The following is a 19,580-nucleotide window of genomic DNA, read 5'->3' as shown; positions in this document are numbered from 1 at the left end:
ACAGCTATTCAAAACGGTCCACTCCAGTTTTGCAGGGGGCATGCATGAACTGTCCACTCCAGGTTTGCAGGGGACATGCTGCTGAATGTCTCCAGAAGTAGGCGCAACAGAAACTGAAGTGAATAAAAGAGAATTAATTAGAAACATGCAGCTAATTAATATTACATACAGGAGGATGTCTATGAATCTGACCTCCCCCTCCCCCCAGGCTGCTTTTATTTCTATCGTTCGAATGGCCAAGTGCCGTTAAAAAGCAAATTGTATGGCTTTGTGCTATTCGCGTATGCTAGCTACATCATGCTAACCTCATACAGGGACCAGTAAAGGCTTAGAACACGCTAGCACTTAGTTATTGTAAGTTTGATCACCTATACTGTGAAGAAAAAAAGTGGACAAATTACGTTTTCTGTGAGAAATGTATTGGCGAACTCACGGGCACAAACAGCGGTCTACATTCAAAAGCTCCACTTTGCCCTCCATAATTGCATAGATAGAATTGACAGCCTGTTGCTGACAACCTGGGAGTTTTGACTAGCCGGCAGCAAGTTTTAAAAACTTGTGGTGGATTTAATGGATCTCGTCGGATGTTTGGCATGGATTTTAACCAGGGTTCAACAAAAGGTAGGCTGTAAATTACTACATTCCTGCTGCTGGTGTGTGGGTGTGTGTGGAAGGTCCGTTGTTGCGGCTCCAACCAACTCACGTAGGTTTCAGTCAGTGGACTGTCATTGGCAGGCGAGAGCTAGCCTATGAGAAGCAAATTTCATTTCAGTTGTACATGTAGCCTTGTATTACGGGCTGTGAATTAAGATATCCTACAAGCCATGCTCTAATGCACCACTTGTTACTGGATAAGTTGTTGATTATGGCTTGCAAAGTGTTTGTGTCTAGTTTGAGAAGTAGGTTAGCCTACTAGTTTGCATCTCTAGCTAAAGGCTACCGGTAGCTATTACTGGATTTTAAGTTAGGCTACCAAGATTATCTTTTTTTTTTATGCACCCGTGTGTCATTCTTACCTTGATCTTGGCATTTACGTTTCAAAGCCATCTCCACCATCATTTTCCCTTGAGAGTATGCCATTCTTCAAACCTAGATGTCAATAATCTAACATAAGCAAGCACTGCAAAACATGTACTGCATACACTTTATTGAAGTTAGTGAGTGTCCGAGGTGATTTAATTGTATATAATAGACATAACACCATAACTCCAGCGTGGGAAAACAGTAACTTCACTTGATGGTCGGTCAGAACAAGGCAGCGTGCTGTAACTTCAGGGCAGCGCACCGTAACTTCATTCCAGTATTCAGGAGCAGCGTGAAACGAAGGCATAGAGCAGTATCTGACGTTACGGGCTTCTGCCACAGTTTCTCCTTGGCTTTTTGAAGTTACGGCAAAAACATCATCTTATTTCCTCCAAAAAACAACCAAATTGAAACTTGATGTTTGTCTACATGATAAAACTTATGTTTATTGTCCTAAAAATGACAATAACTCATTTTTGCCCAAAATCGAAGTTACGACCTTTTGCCTTAGTGCGGCAGTACTACTGCCTTTTGCGGAACATACTAAAACCCTCCAGAGTGACACCATGTCCATGTCCCTGGTGGTCCCTGCCCTCTTTGATCTGCTTTAGTGATATTTACCTCTATTGTCAATGCTGAGAGAGAGAGAGGAGTTGATTTTTAGTTCCACGCACTAATGGCATTTTAGCCTAGCAGTTGTTATTTTAATGTTGAGAATGTTGAATTAGAATGGTTGCATTCCCTGCTATTGACAGCTTTTGAGACATATGTTTTCAACATTTGGAGACAGGGTATTTTTTCTTGATTTAGATTTGAATCACTGATAGCATAGCTTATGCACTTTTTCTTTGAATGTATTTGAGAATTACAACTGTTGAAATAATTAACAGTGAATTATTGATAGCTCTTCCTATAGAAATAAGCACACCCCACAAGTATTTTGGTATGCAGTTTCACTTCTTACTTATGTTATAAATAATTGGAGACCATGTAATTGTTCTTAATTCACATTTTATGCACTAATGGCATTGCTGTAGAAAAGAGCACAACCCAAATCTATTTCACTTGTATTGAGTTACTTGATGCTTGTTTTCATTATTAATAGAGGACTGTTGAATTTTCTGTATTTAGATACTATGTGCACTGGCATTACAGCCAATTCAGTTTTTCTTTTTTAATATTTGTTTTGCAGTTCTGCTTGAAAGAAGGAAGAATGTCATATGCAAGTTGTTACAAACAATGCATATAATTATTGGTCTTTTGTGAAAAAGCAAGGCCGTATTCTTGTTTCTTTATGAGACTTGGTTTTATATGGATTAAATTTCTTGATAAATAAAGATATGTTTCATATAATCACAACAGTTACCTGTGTCTGTATTGCACATTCAATCCTTAATACCATTCCATAATAACAGGTTAACAGTTGTTTCCTCCAGGAATATATAATGAGTTTGGAAATTCTAGAGAAATGCTTGAATAATGCATTACACTTTAACTAAACCCGTTAGATTTTAGTCGACTAAATCTACTGTATATTTAGTCGACTAAAATCTTATGATATTTAGTCGACTAAAACTAGACTAAAACTAAAACAATTCAGATGATAAAAATATGACTAAAACTAAATGGCATTTTATTCAAAAGACTATGACTAAAACTAAATCAAAATTTGCTGTCAAAATTAACACTGGTTGGAATCACCGTCTGCTGGGGCCTCTCTGTGTGGAGTTTGCATGTTCTCTCCGTGTTTGCGTGGGTTTCCTCCGGGTACTCCGGTTTCTTCCCACAGTCGAAAGACATGCAGGTTAGGCTGATTGGAGAGTCTAGATTGCCCATAGGTATGAGTGTGTGAGTGAATGGTGTGTGTGCCCTGCGATGGACTGGCGACCTGTCCAGGGTGTATTCCTGCCTTTCGCCCAATGTATGCTGGGATAGGCTCCTGCCCCCCAGCAACCCTGTTCAGGATAAGCGGGTTAGAATAATGAATGAATGACTGAATGTACTTTATTAAAGTATTTCCATTCTTGGAGACTTACTTCCACTCAGCTACATTTCAAAGTAAAATAGCCTACTTTTCACTATACTACTTTCAGGAGCACGTGTCATTATTCATTACTTTGAATGTGGAAAAATTTGTTTGAAATCCCAAAGAAGAATGATTATTTATAGACAGACTTTGCCATCTTGCTGCAACCAAGCTAGCACCAGAAATAAGTTAGCCAGCCAAGCTGTTTAAAAATTTAAAAATGCTCTTTGTATCAGCGAACAACTCTGTTTCTCTGTTTTCAATTTCAAGAGAGCTGGTACTGGCTATGAGTTAGCCAAGCCTCTGTCCAAAATAGTATGAAACTTTTTTTTTGTTATATGTTCCATTGTAAACATGTGGTGCAGGGTGGTCTGTAATGTATTCCGAACTAGTGATATAGAAATGTGGTTGTTGTTAACTTTCAGTAAACAAATGTTTGTTGAACATACAAGTTATCTAGCCAACGTTAGCTGTTGATATTCACTTCTAAAGCTGGACAGGGTATATATTATAAAGTTTGTTAACTTCATGTTTTACATTTTTTACTTCACAGCAGTGGTGATAAAACTTATAAGAAATAAGGCTAGTGTGTTTTGTGGCTTTTACTGGTCCTCCTTTGTGCTTAGTATGATATTTTGTTAATTGTATTAACCCATACAATTGACTTTTTAACGGTATTTGGTAAGTAGAACAATAAAAATGAAAGAATTTGATTACGTTTAATGGCATCAAAAATGTTGCACCATCCATAAACAGCAAAAGGATTGATTTTAATCTTTAAAAGTTATATGTTATAAGTGCTGCGGTGGAAGATATACCCTATACAGAGCTGACATTAGCTACAAGCTTAAATTCTCTATGTTTAATTAATTCTCTATATCTCTAAGTCTGTATGTTTAATGAATGAGCATAACATGTATTTCTGGGAAGCATTTTGTTTCTCAGTTTGTGCTACACTGTACTGTATGAGCAGTAATATACAGACTAAACCTAAATTAGCAAGATTACAGTCAACCAATGAAATCGCTTATATCCTTGCTTTAGTTTTAACCCCTTGGATTTATTGTGTAAATCTGTCAGTCAGTGAACATCGTTCATGTAAATTTTTGGTCAATCTTGAAGACGTGAACTCCATAGTAAGTCTTGCATGGTTTAGCCTGAGACCCTCAATCTCTGGTTTGGATGGCCACCCTAAATACATGGTACACTGCTTTACTGGAGCATAAGCTGTTACCATAGCAATGTGATATAGGCCTATTAATAACATTAACAACTTCACCAGTCTTTACTTTTATCAGTTCAATAATTTTTTACCACTTTCAATGTATTTTTTTGCTATGTAGGATAGCAAGCATAGCATGAACATCCAGCATATCAAGGTCGGAAACCACTGGTCTGTATACCGCTGTGCATGATCAGAAACCTCACTTTTCCCCACAATTTCCGAAGACAGTAAAGCCACAGCTAAATTACCCACTGCAACAGGGAAAATGCAAAGATGGCTGGTTTGGTAGTGGTGGGCACATCTTTTGTGTTTGATGCATCCATAATTCTAGTGCTTTTTTATATTTTCAATAGAAATATGTGCAATTTTGCTTAAAATTCTCTGTCCTTCCATCTCTCATACAGTATTAATTATATGATATTGCTCCTGAGAACTTGAGATAATTTTTTGTTTGCACAAGTTCTGAAAGCATACAATATATTCAGTCCTTGGCTGTTGGAAAAAAGAAGATAAACCACAATGGGAATCAGCAAGCAGGCAATTGAACAAAAGGATAAGGTATTGATTTGCATATGTGAATAGAAAGAGCTTGAGAAAGATGCAAGAGAGCAGTCTCAGGATAAAGAGGCAAACACGAATGGTCTGAATCACTGTTTCTCCATATAACATGACATGAATGACATTTGGCAGACGGTCTTATCCAGAGTGATGTACAGTTGATTAGACTAAGCAGAAGACAATCCTCCCCTGGAGCAATACAGGGTTAAGGGCCTTGCTCAAGGGCCCAACGGCTGTGCGAATCTTCTCGTGGCTACTCCAGGGATCGAACCAGCGACCATATCAGTTCTAAACGACCGGTCACCTTGTTTCCCCGCTCACACAGGATAAACCGCGTTAGCTTTGAGTACCCAGGGGCTCATTCTTTTCATGGCTTTTTCTGTCTCTTTATTTTATCTTCAGTCCTTCAATCTGACCTGTGACCTTTCAGCAAATCAGAATCTCCATGTAGTGGAGGAACAAGTCATACCAATGAAGAGATTAACAATATCCCTCACATTCCACCATGGGAACATCTGCACTTGAACCATTAGATATTGTCTCTTGTGAAGAAAAAGCTTTACACCCTGTACTGTGCTTTCTTTATTTTTTATATTGTGCTGTTATGACAGTGAGCCCTTCGCAACATCCAGCTGACACAGTCAGAGTTCGATAGCAAACTGGAAACTTTGCTCAATACCACTGTTGTGTCTGGGTCTTACTGTCTGACATTAATGGGGAAGAAGCAAGCAATGGCGATCAAATCTATTAGATGCTACTGCGACACCGATATTAAAGCATTAAAGTATCATTGGTCAGCCACCTTTATTCATCAACGAAAAGCAAATTGGATATACCGGAACATTAGTCTTGCCCTCTGGCATCACGGTGAAAGGAGTCATTTGCCATTTTGAAAGGAAAATGTCCAATGTACATGCAAGTGCACAAGCTCAATAGACAGGTGAAGGAAAGTAACTTGTTTTGTGTTTGTATTATCATTTCAATCAGGGTTTGCTAATGTACAAACATATGTTAGCAATATGTAATGTAGTGTGCATATTCTGTGGAAATTCTATCAAGTGACATTTTGACACCATTGTATGGGAAAAGAATAGTCTAACAGCAAACATAATGTATTTTATGCATTTCTAGAGGGCCCCGTGGAACATTGTATCATCATACTTCTAATCAAGGCTCATGGGCTGAGTGGCACTGGAGGTCCAGATGTGCTCTCTTCCAATCTCCTGCTGATTGGCCTGTCAGTGACAAAGCCTGCTGAACCTGTCACACTTCCTCTCATGTGCCTGCACAGGTTCCCACGCATGCCACGTGTGCGCTCTCTGACAGCGGTACACAACCACAACGAAAGGAGTAATTGGAAACGGTTATTTGAACTGAGATACAGTTGTTGTGGCATATACTTTTTTAGTGATATTGGTGCACACTTGCTGATATGGGGCTGTGTACTCTGGATCTGAGCTGCCTGTCACTTATTAAGGTAGGTAATTGCACCCCTGTGTCACACACACTCACACACTAGAAACTACACTACTCCCAGATAAATCAGCTTCATATCCCTTATAAATGTACGCAGTAAGAACAGATTTGTAATTAATATAAAATGATACATTCACAATGTAAGATAAAATGACATTTAATCATAGGCAGTCAACTTCTTTCGCAGTGCTCAGTAATAAATGCTGGACTTGTTGCACTGTATTTAAGCTACATGTTTCCATTTCTGACATTTATGATAAGCTGAGCTGAGATAATTCTTGTGCCAGGGCTGCCTCTGTTGAAGTCAATTTAACTGGCAGTAAATCATGTCGACATGGGAGAAGATGATGATTTGATAATATTATTATTACTATTCTTATTAATATTCTTATTTATGGATTGTTTGTCTGTTGATGATGCTATTTGGCAATATGTACACACACACATACACACACACACACTGAATTGAAATACAAGATTACAGAATTAAATCACTACCCAGAGACAACCTTGCTAATGGTGCATGAGCCATGGAAACCTCCCATGGCCCTGGCAGGCACTGCCTACAACTAAATGAGGGAACTGCAGCCAGCTGGTAATGAGCATCCTTCTTCCCACTGCTTAGTGGCATTACTTCACTAAGCCACCGTGGCGATGCCGGAGAGCATGTGGCCGTCGGCAAGGTGCTGGTGGTTCAAGAGAGCCAATAAGGTGTGAAAAATGGCATGCACAGAGAGACCAGCGGGGATAGAGCTGTAAACACCTGGCGGGGGTTAGCTCTGGGGGCGCCATTAGAAGAATAACAACCCCTTTTAGACTCACCTGAAATTCACCCAAGAAGAGTGAGAGACGGAGGGGAGAGAGAGTGAGAGAGTTCAATGGCATCTGGGAGCCAGAGGGATAGTGTTGTCTTTTTAAATGATTGCAGTCACTGTTAATGACCTTGAAAATGTACTAATCAGTGACAGACCTGGACAGAACTCATCTTTCACTCTCAGCCAGTTTTAAAACCAGAGACATTTTACAGCAACAAATTTAATTCCAGTTGGCCTTAAAAAGCCCACAGCTAGAATGAGGACTCTTTGAATCTTCAAATGTTGTATTTCACATTTAATGTAATCAAATTTAATGGTTTTTAAATTAAAGTCCAATACACTAAAAGTTCACTTGTCAGGTTTGTGGGCCAGAGGAACCAAGCGAGAAAATGGCAGGCTTAGTTAAGTAGGCAGAGAAAGGGCTGACAGAGTGTAATCCAATGATCAGGCAAAGTTAAAAAACTGGGTGGTCAGACAGAGGTACAGAAATTGCAATCCAAAGAGCAGACTCCAAAGAGCTAGGCAGGAGTTGAAAAACAAAAATCCAGAAATTCAGAACAGAATAGAAACAGACAGAATACAGAACTGACAACTAGCAACCAAAGAACAAAATAGACAGGTTTAAATACACAAACAAATTAGCTAAACGATTAACTGGTGTGGGTGCTGGAGAAGAGATGAAAGATGAGGGGCAGGGACACCCATCCGGGTACACAAACCTTTTCTTGCTAAATAAAATAAGTTTTTGTTTTAAGAGATTAGAAATGGGACGGCTGCATTTATGGAATTTTGAATTCTGATTATACTGTATGTTCTTGATTGTCCATGACAATATTTGTGTGCAAGGCAGAATATTTTAGATACAGTACTGTGCAAAAGTCAGAGACCAACCATTCATTTGAAGAAGAATTTAACTCAGGAGAACTCAAGGAAATGAAATAGACATTTTAGCTTTCAGGTTGATGCCATCATGCCAGGTCTTTGGATATGGGTACAAACAAAGGCAAATAATCAGATGACAGATGCTAAAAAAAAAAAAAAAAAAAAAAAAGATATTACTAAATAAAAAACATTGAAATATGAGAGTTAACATATTGAAATAAAAGTATATAGTTTTCCTCTATGTTTGAACATAGTAGTATAGATCATTATTCATGTAGTTTATGGTATACAGCCTTTTATTAAGGGTGCCAATAATACTGGAGCCCACTGTACAATAATATTCAACCCAAAAACTATGTTTAAAGTGAGAGATATGTCATAATGGTTGGCAAAAGCTGAAAAAGACAGGAAATTCACAGAAGCACTGAGAACATTATCTTGACCTATGCACTGACAAGGCTTCCAACACACAATGCATTAATACCTGCTATAGGTACTGTAAGTATGGTGGTCAAACGATGTACCACGAGGCAGGCTGCTGAGGATCAAATATTATGGTAAATGGTTGGAATTTATATAGCGCCTTTATCCAAAGCGCTGTACAATTGATGCTTCTCATTCACCCATTCGTACACACACTCACACGCCAACGGCGATTGGCTGCCATGCAAGGCGCTGACCAGCTCGTCAGGAGCATTTGGGGGTGAGGTGTCTTGCTCAGGCACACTTCGCCACAGCCCGGGCGGGGGATGGAACCGACTGCCAGACGACTGCTCTTACTGCCTGAGCCATGCCGCCCCTATCGTTATCTTTATTCTCTAGCTGTATAATTGTAAGCCCTTTAAAAAAAAATGGTATACAGTTGTCTGAACAATTTATTATCTTATAGTTCAGATATACATTATGTACTTATGTCATTTGGCAGTGCTTACTTAGAGATTGCATTCCTCTGAAAATAATCTGTTTGGTTGTTGATTCAAAGAGACTATTTGACTGAATCCTCAGCAGCCTGCCCAGTGGTACGTGTTGTTTGAAGTAGCCCACCATAGTTACAGTACCCATAGCAGGTATTAATGCATTGTGTTTTGGAAGCCTAGATTTTGGGTTGAATTTCCAGAATTTTTTTTACTGGAAGGTAATGTAATCATATCTATGTTAACAGTGGTTTACTGATCATATCTTGCGTTTTCAGAAAGTAAACCATTTCAAAATCTGCATTGAAGCAAGAGCTTCAATGAAGTAGCCAACAAGCCTTGAACCCCTTGCACCACATTCTTTTCCACCTTTTCCGGACCAAGTCAAAAATGAAATAGTAGAATGTAATTGTCCTGGCTGATTTAGCAAAACTTCCAGCTCGCGCTTGGCTTGTGCCACTGCAAGTTTTTATTTTTATTTTTTTATGTTTGTTTTAAATTAACTAGTTAGCTAGGTCACTAAGCTAGTGCAAAAAGAGAAGAGATGAAAGAGATGCATGCGCTTTATTTTCTATAATTTGTTACCCAAGACCATGTAAATGTTATGATACTAACTACAACACATGCTAGATGCTGAAAGCTGATCAGCTTAGAAACACATTCAGTTTTTTCCACAGGATCAGTCTGTGTGTGTGGCAGCAATTATTTCCACAGGGTCAGTCACAGGGTCAAATATTGAAAATATACAGCACAATAAAGTGTACAAAAAGTCTGAATATATTCTGAAGCTACTGTATAATATCACATTATCAGTGTATCAATGTAACAACATAACATATCAGCTGCTTTGGAATGAATTAAAATATATGTTCTTGCTTTGAATACAAACCATTTAATGCCCAGACATTTGAAAGCCAGCAGGTCATCAGACACATCTATACATGTCCTTCATCACACAGAAAAACATACATTACATCTGAAATAATATATTAAAAACTCCAGAAACTAAACTATCCCCTTAATGTCTCTCAACCATTTTATGCACTTGGTGTAAGGGAGTGGGGGCGGAGGACCAGGAGCGACCGTGTAGAGGTTCTATAAGTCACCCACAAACTGTGAGAAAACCACTAGTGAGGAGGGGAGAAAAGAAAAGGAAGAGCACTTCCTGGCTAAGTTTGCCAAACAAAAACAATCCACAATAAAAGCAGGCGAAAAGTCCTAGGGACTCAATACCGTATTCTCCGTGAGCAAAAAACAAAATTCCGGAGAAACGAAGAAGAAATAAAAATAAAAAAATAAATAAAATACACTCATCTTTTCTTTGAGTGCACAGAGCAAGCTAACCTTAAATAGGGTAGCCACACCTGTAACCTATAATGGGTAATTAGGTCTGCCTGCCACATGAGGAAAAGAGCGTGAACCAGTGGAGCACCCTCTGGTGGCCCTGAGAGGCAACGCCCAGAACCGACCGAAGCAGGCAGAGACCCATGACACTTGGAGCAGGCACAAAAATGCTTGCGGGCATCTTTGCAGAACACTATTAATCACAGTACTGTTAAGACAATGAATTCAGAACATTACTGAACTTTCACGGTTTTGGCGTGGCACAAAAATGCTTGCAGGCATCATTGGTGGTTTGATCTCGGGTATAGCCACAATATATGCAATAACATGTAATGTAATAATAAGTGTCAGCCAAATAAAGTCATGTAAAACAATCAACTTAGAACATTACATTCACCATTTTGACCTGGTCAATTCTAGCAGGCATCTTCTCAAAAAACACTGTTAATCGCAGTACTGCTAAGACAATCAACTAAAAACATTACATTCACCATGTTGGCTTGTCTCTGGAAAAATCTATGCCCCACCAACTATAACTCAACTCATACTTGCCAGCTGTTGGAAAAGTCCAACAAAAGACACACTGTATAACAACCCCTATTGGGGGAACATTTGTAATTTATATCCAGCCTGGCCCAACAGTAGAGACTTGTTTCTCATATTGGTTTTCAGCAGAAATCTAATTGCATTACGCATTCAAAATCCAACAACAGTCATTGATTATTGACAGAGGCCAGCCTAAAGGGTCATGTGTTGATGTCTTTTGAATGTTGAAGTAGAATAATGGAGGTTGTAACCTCTGTTCATGTCTATAGTTATACAGTTTCAAAATAATGAGGTGGTTTGGGACTAAACAGTGGCATGAGAGTCATACTTGTTTGTACAGGAAATCCATTTAAGTCGATCCGCAAATGACTATAGTGACATCTGCTGGCCTAAAGTTGTAAACAAGTAATTGTAAACAATTTGGTAAATTGATGCAGGAGAAAAATTCTATTGGAACTTCCCACGGGTAATTTCAAGTGCTGTGTGTGTTGACCGAGTTCTCAAAAACTGATAATTTGAAAGATTTGAGGATGTGTGTCCAAGTGTGTTTCTCTGTGCACTTGTTGTGCAAAATACAGACCACACCAATGACAACATAAAAGTTAAAAGAGCCTTATGAAACTGAAAAGACTCTAATTTCATAATAGGCTGGTGTTTTTGCGGCATATATGATTTTAGTGATGAGTTTGCTCAGGCCAAGAAGACTGCATTGGAATCATTCCAACAATTGATTTTTTTAAATAACACAATAAAAATGTGCCCTATTACATTATTAATTATATTGATCATACTGCTGAACAGTTGCCCTGATGATGCAGTGTTACCAGTGGCAAATGTGACTAGCACCACCCCGATTTATCCGATTCTACCTTCATTTCAAGTCATTAAATCTTTTACTTCAGCTTCATAAATACCACTCCTTGCCATTTCTGGGAAAGGTCCACCACAGCCTGAATTGCAGAGTTTTGGTTGTGTCTTAGGGTCACTAAGTCCCTAACATCTAATGGCACGTCCATACAAGCATTTTTGCCAGGGGCGTTTGCACAAAGTATTAAACCAGTGATGCCAATAATTGTAGAACCTGTTTGTTAAAAGATTGTTGGGGAAAATGTAAGACTTTGGTTGATTCCATTCCATTGAATTATTAATAAAGCATACTAGTTTTGGTTGGTGGTTTGCATAAATAAAATGTAAAAACTAGAAAGCATAACGCACAAAACTGAGTTGTAACAAGTGATATTAGCAGGCAAGCTGAGGGGAAAATGCATTGGGAGCATCTCGGTTTGGAAGGTAAGATAGATATAGAAGGGCATTAAGAAGACAGAGAAATTGTGGATCATGCAAAAATCTTTTTTTTTGTGGCTATCAAAAGCATGTTCAAGGCAATTTTGAAGGTGTGAAAACAACCAGCAGGGCAACAGTGACGGAAATCTGCTGACAGGCCCAAGACACAATGTATCAAATGCATTCTTGCTTACCTGGGGAAATTTACACCACAAAGAACTGACAGATGTTCCCTACAAACCGTCTGTCAGAACAGTGTCTGTGTTTACCCCGAAGTCAACTTATTTACACTTCTAAAGATGGCGACAATGTAGAAAATAGGGGGTGCATTGCATTTCCCTAATGCATGTATAATGTAAAGAATGTCTATGTATAACATTGCTTACAGTGGAAGGGAGGGAAGCTCCAGTAAGGTATTGCCTTTACTGCAGCCAAATGAATACAATTCATACTTAAAGTAAATAGCATTAAAGAAACATTAAATCATGAAATGTTTACTTGAAATTATATATGCAAACTGTTATTTCCCACTCTGTCTCAGTCAGATTATACAATTCATTCCATTGAGAACTGTGGTCATGATAGCAATGATATAACGTGGCTTCAGAAAATATTCAGACCCCTTCACTTTTTGCACACTTTGTTGTTGTAGATTTTTGCCCATCAATCTACACTCAATAACCCATAATGACAAAGTGAAAACATGTTGTATTAAAAATCCGAAACTGAAATTCTCTCATTTATATAAGTATTCAGACCCTTTCCCTGTCAGTACTTTGTAGAAGACTTTCTTGGGTAAGTCTTTAAAAGCTTCGCACACCTGGATGTGGGCAGTTAAACTAATTCTTCTCTGCAGATTCTCTCAAACTCCATCAGATTGGATGGAAAGAGTCTATCAACTGCAATCTTCAGGTCTCTCCACAGATTGTAATGTTTCTGTAGTCTCTTTATTTATAATTCTTGTTATTTATTATTATTCATATCTGGTTAGTTGTCATCCATTACAGTTCATTGCATTTGTCTTCCCCTGTTCTGTCTGTGTCTGTATGTTTTTGAGCCCGAGTCACTCCTTTGTCTGCTTGCTGCACTATTTAGGTGGTTTCGGAATTTTCCAGGGTTTCAACGATTCCTTCTCAGCCTCACTTTCAGGCTCTCAACTCTCACATTCCATGTTGTGCACGTCTGTCGTTTTCTGTTTCTTATCATACATTCGTGCTTTTTTCTGTCCTGTCACTCTGTACTCTCATCTCATTCATTCGTTCTACCAGTGTATATATACCTGTAATCATTTACTTTGACAGATTGTAAGGTGATATGCGTGACATACTAATTTGGCTAAATATTTTGCATAATTGAGGGAATTCAAGTTTCATGCCATCTTTCCGAACAGTGCCAGATTTTGTGGGTTGGGTTTTCATAGTATGTGGGCGTGAGCATGATGAAGTCATCCAGAAACGTGAAAAGACTTCCACTAAAACATACATCGATGTTCACTTAGTCAGGGGAGTGGAGGAGGGTGGATTAGAAGCTGTTTTGTTCGTGCACTTCGAAAATGGGACAGTGGAGGGAGGGTGTCCACAAACAATGGGTGGTAGTGGAGTTAAGGGGTGTACACTTTCCGGCTATTGGGATGCACCCCCTTTGTTCCTAATATAAATACATGCATTAAAATTGTGGCTTTGCAGGCTTTGTTTGATACAATTTGGAGCCTACATAAACCACATGACCACCTAGAGTTTTTTTTCTCTGGCTCCGAGTAAACCCAAAATGAACACTATCATTATTTTCTGGTTTCTAGATTACTCACTGCAACAGTACAAATGTAAAAACATGTGGTTTTCCTTTCTTTTTAGTTTGCATTGAGAAACAGGAGAATTAAAAAACATTTTTTTTACCAGGGTAACATAAAAAAACACCTAAACAAATGATATGGGGGTCTATCATATAGGCTAGTAAAATCTTTTCTGCGTGTAAATGGGTGTTAAATGTCACCAATGTTATGAAGTTATTTAGGAAAACGTTTAAAATACCAAAAAACATATGAAAACATTCTTTTTTTAGACCTATTGGTCTTCTGCTGCTGTAGCCTATCCACTTAAGAGGTTTGACACGTTGTGTGTTCAGACCTGCTCTTCTGCATACCACTGTTGTAATGTGTGGTTATTTGCATTACTGTCACCTTCCTGTCAGCTTCAACCAGTCTGGCCCTTCTCCCTCTGACCTCTCTCATTAACATGTCGTTTTGGCCACAGGACTGCTGCTCACTGGATGTTTTTTCCCCCACACCATTCTCTGCAAACTCTAGAGACTGTTATGCCTGAAAATCCCAGGAGATCAGCAGTTTCTGAGAAATTCAAACCACCCTGTCTGGCACCAAAAATCATTCCACGGTCAAGGTTTCTTGGATCAAATTTCTTCCCCATTCTGGCATTCTGGAAAAAGCTGAACCTCTTTACCATGCTTTTATGCATTTAGTTGCTGCCACATAATTGGCTGATTAAATATTTGCATTAACAAGCTGGTGTACAGGTCTACCACTTATACTCAAAGAGTTATTCGGCAGCACAGTTAACCAGTAATGTTACTAATCTATTTCTGTGGTTGTGTCAGTGCAGAATGTGGACAGTTCAAGTAGTTAAATAACAACACTTGCCATGTTGTTTGCTTTTTGCGGTGCACCTGGAATGCTTGGAGGTTGGAAGTTGACATTTCCAACCTACTTTCAATGGAAGAACGCAGCTCTGTTGTGTAGTGTATTTAAATGATATCGTAAATCTATACCTAAAACACATGGTAAACATGTGTTATTACTGGGCCACAGAAGCAAACTGCCGAATCCCCATTATCATCCTGTGGTATTTTGATTCCTTATAAACATAGTCATGATAGTCATAAAATCAGTTTGTGAAGGTATCTCTAATCTGGTGCAGCAGAAAATAAAGTAACAGTACTGAAGTGTTCTCCACCACTCCCTTGCTGCTTATTGAAGGAAATGATAACATTTCACATCAGTAATATACTGCCACCCAATGGTGTGCTCTGGCACTACTTGTTTTACAGAAACCTCCAATAACATGAACATGTAGGTATTGAATGTAGTGAATAAAGTGTTCAGTATTAGTAGTATTTGCATATCAAAGACTTTAAAACTAGCAGGTAAAATAGAATGGAGGGATGTACAGTATGCAGTTCAGTGGGTCGGAGTCCAATTTTTGTGGTCATTCAGTTATTTTTTGTGTCTCGGAGATTACGCTTCCCAGTCTTCCACCAAAATATATTCAAGTGAGATACATTAATGTTGAAAGTTTTATACATGACTTGCTCAATATAAATGAGATTTTGTTTATTGCAACATGCCCCCTGGAGGGAAATGAAAGTTAAAGGTTGACATTTACCTTGGATCCGTTCTGATCTGATCTTTTTTTGATCTTTTTAATCAATGGGATAAGGCCTGTTCAAATCAGGATGAGGATGATTGGGAAACATATAGAACTTTACGGAATCTATGTCAGACACATAACGCCAAATCAGACATATTTTCATAATTCAAAACAGTTTTGGAACAAAGTAAGCAATATACTCAACAAATCTAAAAAATATATTTTAATAATTTCTGACCTATTCAATCTGTCTGTATCTACCTGTGTTTCTCCTGTCCATTTGGAAATGTGCCAGAGTTACTCAACTTCATAAGGGAGGTGACTCCCACGATCTTAATAATTCTCAACCAGTTTCCACCATGAGGTAAAATATTTGAAAAGCTTATCTTTAGCCAGTTATCTTGTTATGTTGTTCATTTCAATATTCAATGCCCATCTCAATCTGGTTTCAGACCTACATTTTGTACAACTACTGCACTTTTAAAATGTACTAATTATGTGTTTTCAGCTTCTGACAATGGTAAACTGGTGCAATACCTTCTCCTTGATATGCCATTGGTATCTGACATTATGCTTTACTTTGGTTTAATTAATATCTTCACAATAGACGTCAGTGTGTCAGTTTTCACGGAAATCAGATTATTTAATTGTGGATAAGGGTGTACCACATGGGTTGTCCGTAGGGGTACTCCTTTTCTCCATATTTATTAATAATCTTCCACAAATGTGCTCTGATTCATGTTCAACTGTAAGCAGATGATGCTGTTATGTACACGTCCAAGGCCAGAATATCTGAAATTGAAAGCTCCCTTCAATCAGAATTTTCTGTCATTCAAAACTGGCTTTCTCGTAACAAACTTTTGTTGAACAAAAAAAGCATTGTAGTGTTATGTTATTTGGTTATGATCTTGCCCAAACCGCCAATGATTTGTCAATTCTTTTTACTGATAGAACGTACCTTGTCAAAGTGGATAACTTTAAATATTTGGACCTCTGAATTGATTCAGTACTTTCTTTTCATCCTCATATTAGAAGCAAAATTAATTGTAACCTTACTATATTATATCGCTCTATAAAATTGTTTACCTTTCAAGTGAAAAAAAGAATAGTTACACTATTCTTAGTACCTGTACATGAATATGCTGATTTATCATACTACCTCAGAATTGCACCTTCAACCCCAGATTTTATTATTTAGATTCATTTTAAGGTGTCCTTATTGAAATAATCACTGTTCCATGTATGACATGCTAAACTGATTACCACTTAACTCCAGAAGACACTTTCATTGGCTCCAATGTATTTTCACGTGTCTACTTTAATTACCCCTCTCAGAGCTGGATGGACAACCACCATCTAAAGCTCAACCCAGGCAAGACTGAAATGATATTCATCCCTGCTAATACCTCTCCCCATCTGGATCTCTCCATTTCCCTCGGGGATACCACACTCACGCCGTCACCCAGTGCAAGGAACCTCGGCGTGGTGATGGACAGCAGACTGTCCCTTTCCGAGAACATTGCGGCGGTGACCCGGTCTTGCAGGTTCTTCCTATACAACATACGGAGAATCCGCCCCTTTCTCACCCCCTACTCGACCCAGCTCCTGGTCCAAGCGATGGTTCTGTCCCGCCTGGACTACTGCAATTCTCTCTTGGCTGGCCTCCCAGTATCCGCCATCAGACCCCTCCAACTTATCCAGAATGCAGCAGCTCGTCTGGTCTTCAACCTTCCCAAATACTCGCACGTCACCCCCCTGCTTACTACCCTCCACTGGCTGCCTGTCATGGCTTGCATCAAATTCAAAACATTGGTGCTAGCCTTCCAAGCAGTTAAGGGGTCTTCCCCAGCTTATCTACAAAAAATCATCAGACCCTACACCCCTGCCAGACCTCTTCGTTCAGCCTCCACAGGCCGCTTGGCACCTCCCCCTCTCCGAACCTCCACCTCACGCTCACGACTGCTGTCTGTTCTGGCTCCACTGTGGTGGAACGAACTCCCCGTTGAGGTCAGAACTGTAGAATCTCTCCCCACCTTGAAACGCAAGCTGAAGACACACCTCTTCAAGCAGCACCTCTCCCCATCCCTCCCTACCTCCCTGTGAACCTTAAATGTTGTCTCTGTGACTTGCTTTGTGTATTGGTATTTTTTAGTTGGCTAGGTAAGCAGTGTTTTGATAGTTAACTTTGGTCACTTTTGCTCTGTTTGTTTGTTTCTTGTTTAAAAAAAAATAATAATAAAAAAAATAAAAAATTGGCCCTCGTCCTTATCTTTGTTGTACAGGTAGCAGTTCAAATTGTACTTCCCTCTAGGGTCTTTCAGCGAACTTATCCCTGGTTATGGATATGCACTTTGTTGTACGTCGCTCTGGATAAGAGCGTCTGCCAAATGCCAATAATGTAATGTAATGTAATGTATGTAGTAGTGCCATATATCATCACATTCACTTCATGACATATACCCATCAACTTTACTTTGTAGACTTACTTTCCATAAAGAAATTGGTAGACGTGCCTTTAAAGTCAAAGCTCCTTCTGACTGGAACAATTTGTCTAATTCTCTCAGATCAATTACATCTTACATCTCTAGAAGATTATTAAAGATTATTATCTCTGCTCCACACATCTTGTTGTGGTTTTTAATTGTATTTCTTATCTGTTATAGTTTAAATCCTTTCCATTTCTCTTTTTATTTTCTCTTAATTCTTTTTTCTTTTTTATGTTTATATATTTATTTTTATCTGTTTAATCTTTGTCTTTGTTTTTTCCGGAATGTATGTACATAATCTTAATTATTTACTTATTTGTATTATTTTTCTATTCATGGAGTAGGCGACTAATGTGGGCTGGTTGGGTGGGATGCACGGGTGAATGGGTAAATGAGAGCCTCTGTGTATATTATACAGTATGTGTTTGTGTTTAGTCTGATGTATTTACTGCATGTGTATCTGTGTTTTTGGACCCCCTTGAAAATGAGAAGATTCATCTCAAGGGGTTATCCTTCAATGCATTTCTATAAGTTCTTTGTAAATTCCGATCTCGGTCAGCAGTCCAAGAGTGTAGCCCAAACCTGCTGCTTTTTTGCACCCTATAATTTCAATACCTTTCCTCTCTTGTGAGTGGCCCTTATGTAAGTGACTCTTCTAAGTGTAATTCAAAACAGAGGTCGAATAACAGGTAAATTGGGACCGGGGCCTCTTATCTCAGAGGATTCAGACTTCCTGCACTCTGTAATCTACACCTCTTCCCTGAGCGGGTCAGAGTTCCTGCATTCTGTACTTTAAGACCGTGTCTGAAACCACTTGTCTACAACTAAGAAAATAAATTGAGTATACTGAATGAGAAAGTTGAGAAGTAGGCTGAATTTTCTCTAAATGTAGAGTACTCAAAATCCCTGGATGATTGGCCACCAAGAAATAAGAAAAAAGACTGTATTTAGTAAACAACACAGATAATCTATATGTTCAAACATAGGAAAACTGTATACTTTTATTTCAATACATTTATTCTCATGCTTCAGTGTTTTTCATTCAGTACTTTACTGGCACCCTCGGTTTAACACTTTGTGTGAACACCCCTAGCATTACATTACATTACGTGGCATTTAGCAGACGCTCTTATCCAGAGCGACATACAACAAAGTGCAAATCAAACACAAAGATGACAGCCATCAGTATTTTCCTATCATGTGTGATATGGTTAGAGCACATATTATTGACCATTCATCCATGCAGAACCATTGATATCCTTGGATGTGCACTTATGTTGATGTTGTGTCTGGTCAAAAGTTCAATTTTGGTCTCATCTGACCAGAGCACTCTCTTCCAGTCAAAATTCCAATGAGGTTTGGCATTCTCAAGATGCTTGGTTTGTTTATTGTGCTCATGAGGGGCTGTCTTCGTACCATCCTTCCAAAGTGTTTGTTGGTATGGAGGTGCCATTTTATGGTACTTGGTAACCCCGAGATGCAACCAATCACTGGAATTATTAAACTTGGATTCTTTATAGCCTTCCTCACCTTCTTCCTTGCCACCACGAGGAACTTGCTTCCTCTTGGACTTGCTTCCTTTTCCTGACATGTTTGCAATATTGTTTTACATTAATTTATT

This window comes from Conger conger, chromosome 4 (genome assembly GCF_963514075.1).
Source record: "Conger conger chromosome 4, fConCon1.1, whole genome shotgun sequence".
Lineage (NCBI taxonomy): Eukaryota > Metazoa > Chordata > Actinopteri > Anguilliformes > Congridae > Conger > Conger conger.
The sequence above is the reverse complement of the archived record's forward strand: the minus strand, read 5'-3'. Positions refer to the sequence as shown.